The 6,910-nt window shown below is 43.1% G+C and overlaps 1 pseudogene; it reads right to left on the reverse strand.

The window, feature by feature from the left end:
• Positions 1-1,221: 1,221 nt before the first annotated feature.
• LOC143655379 (insulin-like growth factor 2 mRNA-binding protein 1 pseudogene) lies at positions 1,222-4,215 on the reverse strand (annotated as a pseudogene).
• Positions 4,216-6,910: the final 2,695 nt, after the last annotated feature.

Here is a 6,910-nt window from a genome sequence, read left to right on the forward strand (position 1 = left end):
GGAGTTAAAAACTCTTGTTCTTTAGGGGACTGTTACTAAAATAAAAAGTCAAGGCACAGAATGGGAGAAAATATTTGTTATAGACATTGGAAAAAGACTTGTATCCTGAAAATAAAGAGAAATTTACAATCTAGTAGTAAAGAAACTGTTAACTCAATAACAAGTGAACGGATTTGAACAGAGACACTTCATAAAAGAAGATATGAACTGACCAATGATGACAAGAAAGGCTTTTCAGCAACATTTTGTCATAACGAAAATACTGTACAATTAAAGTCACAATGTGATACACTTACTAAAATGGTTAAAATTTAAAAGATTGATCAAGAAGTGTGTCAAGATGTAGAGCAACTGGAACTCATACATGGCAGGTGGGAATGAAAAATAGCACAACACTTTGGAAAATAGTTTTGTTACTTCTTAAAAAGTAAAACATTCATACTATGAATTCAGCTGCTGTACTCTTGGGTATTTAACCCAGGAGAAGTGAAAACATGTACATCCAAAGACTTCTGTATGAGTATTGATAGCAGCATCATTGCGAACAAGTTGATTAACAGCCTTATTTATCATAGACTAAAATGGAAACAACCCACATGTCCATCATCAAATGAATGGATAAACAAAATGCAGTGTATCCATACTACTCAGCAATGAAAAGGAATGGCCTACTGATACATGTAACAACATGGATGAATTTCAAAGTCATTTTAAGTGAAGGAAGCCAGGCATGAAAGATTATTATATTTATTTTATGATTGCATCTATATAAATTCTAGAAATGCACACTAGTCATAAGAATAGTGACAAAAAATCAGATGAGTGTTGCCTGGGACCAGGGGCAGGGGGAGGAATAAGTAGCAAAGGGGTGCAAGGAATCTTTAGGGAATGATGGAAATGTGTCTTGATTACATCAGTGGTCTCATAGGTGTACACAACTGTGAAAACATTGAATTGTACCCTTTTAAGTAGGTGCAGTTTATTGTATTTATAATATATCTCAATAAAGTTGACTTTGAAAGTAAAGAATATAAACAGATGGGCCTATATCTGAGTTTATCTGTGTTTAAAGACTAGATAATTCTATTTTGATTTGAATCATTCCAATATATTTTATTATTTATTTTATTTGCATCATTATAGTTTTTTGCTTGTTTGTTTGTTTGTTTTAAACTTGAAGGGAATTTTATTTCTCTTCCCACTGGGGTTTGACCCATCCTCTGGCTGGCTTGGAGAAGTTACTTAAACAATCCGCATTTAAAAGCACCCTGAGCTAGAATTTCCCATGGCGATAACCCAAGAGGTGGGCGGTGTTTGGGGCCGAGAAATCAGGGTTCTTCACTGGAACATCTTTCTCTGGCAAGTGGGCAAACCTGATCTACAGCCACATTTAGGTACCCCTGATTCCCACTTGTTCTCAGGCCCAGGTTGAGAGTGTGTTCTCCATTGCCACCTGTTTCTTGGAGTTGACGAGATGTTTAGCAGCTGGTCACTTCCTCCATACCTGGGCCTGGTTACTCTGTCTCTTCTGGTGCTGCTGCTTAACTTCAGCCAGGATGTCTCAGACCTGCTGAGCCACCTGGCTGGCATAGAAATGCCCAGTGATCTTGACAATGACCTCGTTGTTATCATCAGGGCACTGGTCTCTTGGCACCACTACCTCAGAAATGTCAAATTCTGCAACTTGCTCACCATTTTGCCACTTTGCCAATGTCCTTGCTGGCTGCTGACCATAGCACCATATGGGCCTCCAATTTCATTTCTTCCTTGGGGCCAAAGAAGTTCTCCTTGAGTTTGTCATAGTTTCTTTGCTGAGCCTTGAATTGGGCCTCTGGAGGTCCAGTGATGATGACCATCTGAGTCAGGAGTTTCAGAAGGAGCATTTTTGATGGATGCACTGGCGACCCGGGAGAGCTGCTTGATGTGCTGCCCTTCTCGCCAGTGATGGTGCCTGCTGCCTGGGCAGAGATGGACAGTGCACCATCTGCTTCGGAGCCGTAGAGGGCCTGTAGGGGGTGGCTGGGGTGATGCTGCTGGGAGGTGGTGGAACTGCGCTGGATGAGGTTGGGAAGAGACCTACAGCCTCCAGGTGGAGGCCAGGGATCAGGGGAGCTGCAGACTCATGACTGTCAGGTTATTTTCAGAGGCCTCCTGGACTTTCTTCCTGCTTTTCTGCTCTGCCCTGCAGTGGGCCCCAGTGGCCCCCTTCACGGTGATGGGCCTCTTGCAGTTGTACAGGGTGAGGTCCTGCAAGGAGATGGTGATTTTCATCTCTGTGTCCTGCTCCACCTTCTTCAGGTTACACCCCTCCTTGCCAATCAGATGCCCCACCAAGTTATTATGGGCCAGGATCTTCAGAGGAACCTCGTCAGCCATTTTGGTGTCCTTTGCCTCCTTGTGCATAATCTCCAAGATCATCTTAACAGCCCTCGGGGGTCAAGCGTACAGTGATGGCCTTCTCCGCAGCACCTGCGTTTTCCTTCCTGCGCACGTGCCTCGGATTGGGTCTGTTGCGGATGGTGGCACCTCCTTGCCAGTGATGGTACTCACGTACTGCGTAGGTACCAGGAGCCGCAGGGGCATGTCCACTTGCTGCTGGGCTGGGCCCCACCGCCACAGGTGAGCCCTGGAGAGGCTGACCCCGGAGCCAAAGCCTCCTTGGCGCCCATCTCCGGGCCCCTGTGCTATCTGCTGGCCAGGATTTCAGGCATGGTTCTCCAGCTGGTGGCTATTTAGCTCCATGAGAGCCTGGTCTGCTCTGGGTTGGTAGGGGACACTCGCCGCGGCCCGCCCTCTCCGCGTTCAAGTACTCGCGGTTCCCTGCTGTACCATACGGAGCCAGCAGGCTCCCCAGGACTTCCTGTCCAAGCTGCGTGGAACGTTTGGGATCGGAATCTTCCGACTGACAGAGTGCTCGCTCTCTAGGCTTTTTCCTAGTGCTCGGTGCTCATCGGGGCAGTCCACCGAGGCGTGCCCGGATTTGGCCAGGAGCTGGCCGCTGCAGGAGCGCTCGAGCTCAGCAAACAATTTCTCCAAGTCCGCATAGGTCGCGCTCTCGTCGAGGTTGCCCACGTAAAGCTTGTTCACGGAGGCCCGCCAGGCCGGACCCAGCATGTGCAGACCTCGAGCTCCTAGACCAAGGGAGGCGGAGACCCGCGTCCGCAACTCAAACCTCCTCTGCCCCAAACCCTTCAGGTGTCGAGAACGCAGGGCGGGGAGGGCGCGGGAGAGTGTGGGGAGACCTGGGGAGAGCCGAAGAGAGCGCGGGGAGAGACGGAGAGTGTGCGGGAACAGCCGAGGAGAGTGCGGGAGAGCCGGAGAGAGCGGGAGAGGGTGCGGGGAGAGACGGAGAAAGTGCGAGGAGAGGCGGGGAGAGCAGGGGAGAGCAGGGGAGAGTGAGGGGAGAGCGGGACGGGGGGTGGGGGGGGGGGGGAGGTGAGGCGCGGAGGGACCGGGAGAGCCGGGAGAAGGGTCCGCAGTGCGACTCAGGCGGAGGACGTGGGGGCTGGACTTTTTCCGTTCCTTAGGTCCGTAACTCCTCCTTGCGGACTGTTTCTGTGCACCATTGCAATTTAAAAATATGCCGTCATTATTAGGCCATCATAGTAAGAGTGCTGCAAAAGAAAAAAAGCTATGGATCCATTCCACTTATGATGACAGTTGCAAAAATTCCAAATAACATTTTAACAAATACAATTTTCCAGTATATTAAATGAAAATGAGAAATGATTTAAACCCTAAGGCTCACAGGTGGTGGAATATAAAAATATTGAATAATTCATTTCATCAATTAAAATAAAATATATATTTGTATCTATATTTATAAAAGGCGTTTGATTAATTCAATATTCTTTTCTAATAAAATGGGCATAGAAGAAAGCTAAATTGTAATACTGATTTCTCAAAAAGTAACAACAAATATCTTAAGTGGAAATAAATAGCTGGATTAAAATCAGCAATTAGGCTTTTCCACTGGTACTATTATTTAACATAATACTGGAAAACCTAGCCTATGAAATAAGATGGGAATATGTAAATACTAATATAAACATTGCGAACAAAGCATTAACAATAGATACAGGTGATGTAAGGGTTTAAAATAACAGACATGTAATTTAATTCAATGAGAAAATATGATTGATCTTTTTGTTACTGAGAAATTTGCATGAATGCGTGTATCCTTAGCACCACCATCTCACCGTCACCACGTTCCATTCCGCAAAGCTGAACAATATTGCCAGTTATGATCTTTAAAGATATAAGCAGAAGATCGTACCATAGCATTTAGATATACAACTCTTTTTAAACCTAGCATGTCTTGGTGATTATTTCGTATTAGTACACATGTAACTGCGTATTATTTATTTGACTCTAAAACTGCAAGAGCCAATATATATATAGTTAACTTTTCATTGTAATACTACATGCACAACTCAAAATTTCACATTTTAATCACTTTCAAGTGTACAATTCAGTAGTATTAATTACATTTATAATATTGTGCTACCATCACCAATATCCACTATCCCAGCTTTTTCATTGCTTCAAACTGAAACACTGTACCCATTAAGCAATAGTTGCTTCACTCTGTCCGGCCCCTGGTAGCCTATAATCTATTATCTGTTTCTATGAAATCTTCTTGTATTTCACATAAGCAAGATCTTACAATATTTGTCATTTTGTATCTAGATTATTTCACTCAACCTGATGACTTCAAGCTGCATCCATGTTCATTCCTTTTATGGCTGAATAATATTCCATCATGTGTATATACCATCTTATATTTATCCATTCATTAGTTGATGGACACTTGGATTTAACCCACCTTTTGGCTAATGTGAAAAAGGCTGCTATGAGTATTGGTGTAAAATGTCTGTTCAAATCCCTGTATTCAATTCTTTTGGATATATATTTAGGAATGAAATCACTGGGTCATATAGTAATTCTCTGTTTAACTCTCTGAGGACCCACCAATCTGTTTTCTGCAGCAGCTGCAACACTTTACATTCCCACCAACAATGAACGATGGTTCTGTTGTGGCTTGGAGCTATATATCCCAGAAAAACAAGTTCTTAAACTTAATCCATTCCTGTGGCTGTGGACCCTTGTAAACAGAACATTTTGAAGAAGTTATTTCAGTTTAAGTGTGACCCACCTGAATCAGGATGTGTCTTAATCCTGTTACTAAAGACCTTATAGGGCAGGTCACAGAGAGAAAGAGAAAACCACAGGAGGCAACCAGAAGCTGAAAGTTGAAGTAACCGAGAAGCCAGTGAGGCTGCCATATGCATTGCCATGTGTTCTGGTTTGCTAGCTGCTGGAATGCAATATTCCAGAAATTGAATGGCTTTTTAAAAGGGGAATTTAATAAGTTGCTGGTTTACTGTTCTAAGGCCGAGAAACTGTCCCAATTAAAACAAGTCTATAGAAATATCCAACTTAAGGCATCCAGGAAAAATTACCTTGGTTCAAGAAGGCCGATGAAGTTCAGGATTTCTCTCTCAAATGAGAAGGCACATGGTGAATGTAGTCAGGGTTTTCTCTCTCATCTGGGAAGGAATGTGGCAAACATGGCATCATCTGCTGGTTTTCTCTCCTGGTTTCCTGTTTCATGAAGCTCCTCAGGAGGCATTTTCCTTCTTCATCTCCAAAGGTCGCTGGTTGGAGGGCTCTCTGCTTCTTGTGGATATGTCATTCTGCTCTCTCAGAATTTCCTCCTTTCTCCAAAATGTTTCCTCTTTTATAGGATTCCAGTAAATCCTTTTTTAGGATTCAAGACCCACCAGAATGGGTGGAGACTAATCCAGTTTAACAACCACTCTTGATTGAGTCACATCTCCAGGGAGATGATCTGATTAAAGTTTCAAATATACAGTACTGAATAGGGATTAGAAGAAACAGCTGCCTTTACAAAATGGGATTAGGATTAAAACATGGATTTTCTAGGGTATACACATCCTTTCAAACTGGCACACCATGTGACATGGTGTCTGAGGCTAAGGGAGTCACCCCCAGAGAACCTATTTTATTGCTCATCTATGCCCTATCATGAGCTGGGTGCTGTCTGACTTGGAAAGAGCATGATTGGAAAATTGGTGACAAAATGGTCTGGGGAAGAGGTATGTGGATAGTCCTTTCTGAGTGGGCTAAAAACATGAAGATATTTGTGTCCCATGTGAATCTTCACCAGAGTGTGACTTCAGCAGAGGAAAGTTTTAATAATCAAGTGGATAAGATGGCCCATTCTGTTAATACCAGTGAGCCTCTTTCCCTAGCAACTCTTTTTTTTAACTTGGAAAAATCTTTATTACATATTAATTAGATTAAAAGCAAGAGATAAAAAAGAAAAATATGCTGTTTAATTTTCAGAAATAAATACATGAACATATACACATTTTAAAAAGTTTGCAAAGATGTTGACCCAAACATTAACAATTTATCTCTGCGTGGTATGATTATAGATGAGTTTTTTTGTTTTTTCATGCTTTTCTAAAAAATTTCTACTGGGTACATGTGTAGAGTATACAGTTAAAATAGGTTTTATTTTTAAAATATTTTGCCTCAATTATGGCCCACTACCACCATCTCTGTCTTAGTCCCCACCATTTGCAGTCTTCACTCTGATAGCCACCGAGAGGTATATCTGCTTACTATCTAATATTTTAACTTTGGAGGAAACTGCTTAGCCTGGAGATGTCCTGAAGGTAAATATATACCACTATTGTTTTTGCATTCATGTAGAAGATTATGCATTCCCTAGTAACTCTTGTCATTGACCAATGGGCTCATGAACAAAGTGGTCAAGGTGGTAGGGATGGAGGTTATGCATGGGCTCAGCAGCATGGACTTCCATTCACCAAGGTTGACCTGGCTATGGCCTCTGCTGAGTGTCCAAACTGCCAGCAGCAGA

This window comes from Tamandua tetradactyla, chromosome 2 (genome assembly GCF_023851605.1).
Source record: "Tamandua tetradactyla isolate mTamTet1 chromosome 2, mTamTet1.pri, whole genome shotgun sequence".
NCBI classification, from domain to species: domain Eukaryota; kingdom Metazoa; phylum Chordata; class Mammalia; order Pilosa; family Myrmecophagidae; genus Tamandua; species Tamandua tetradactyla.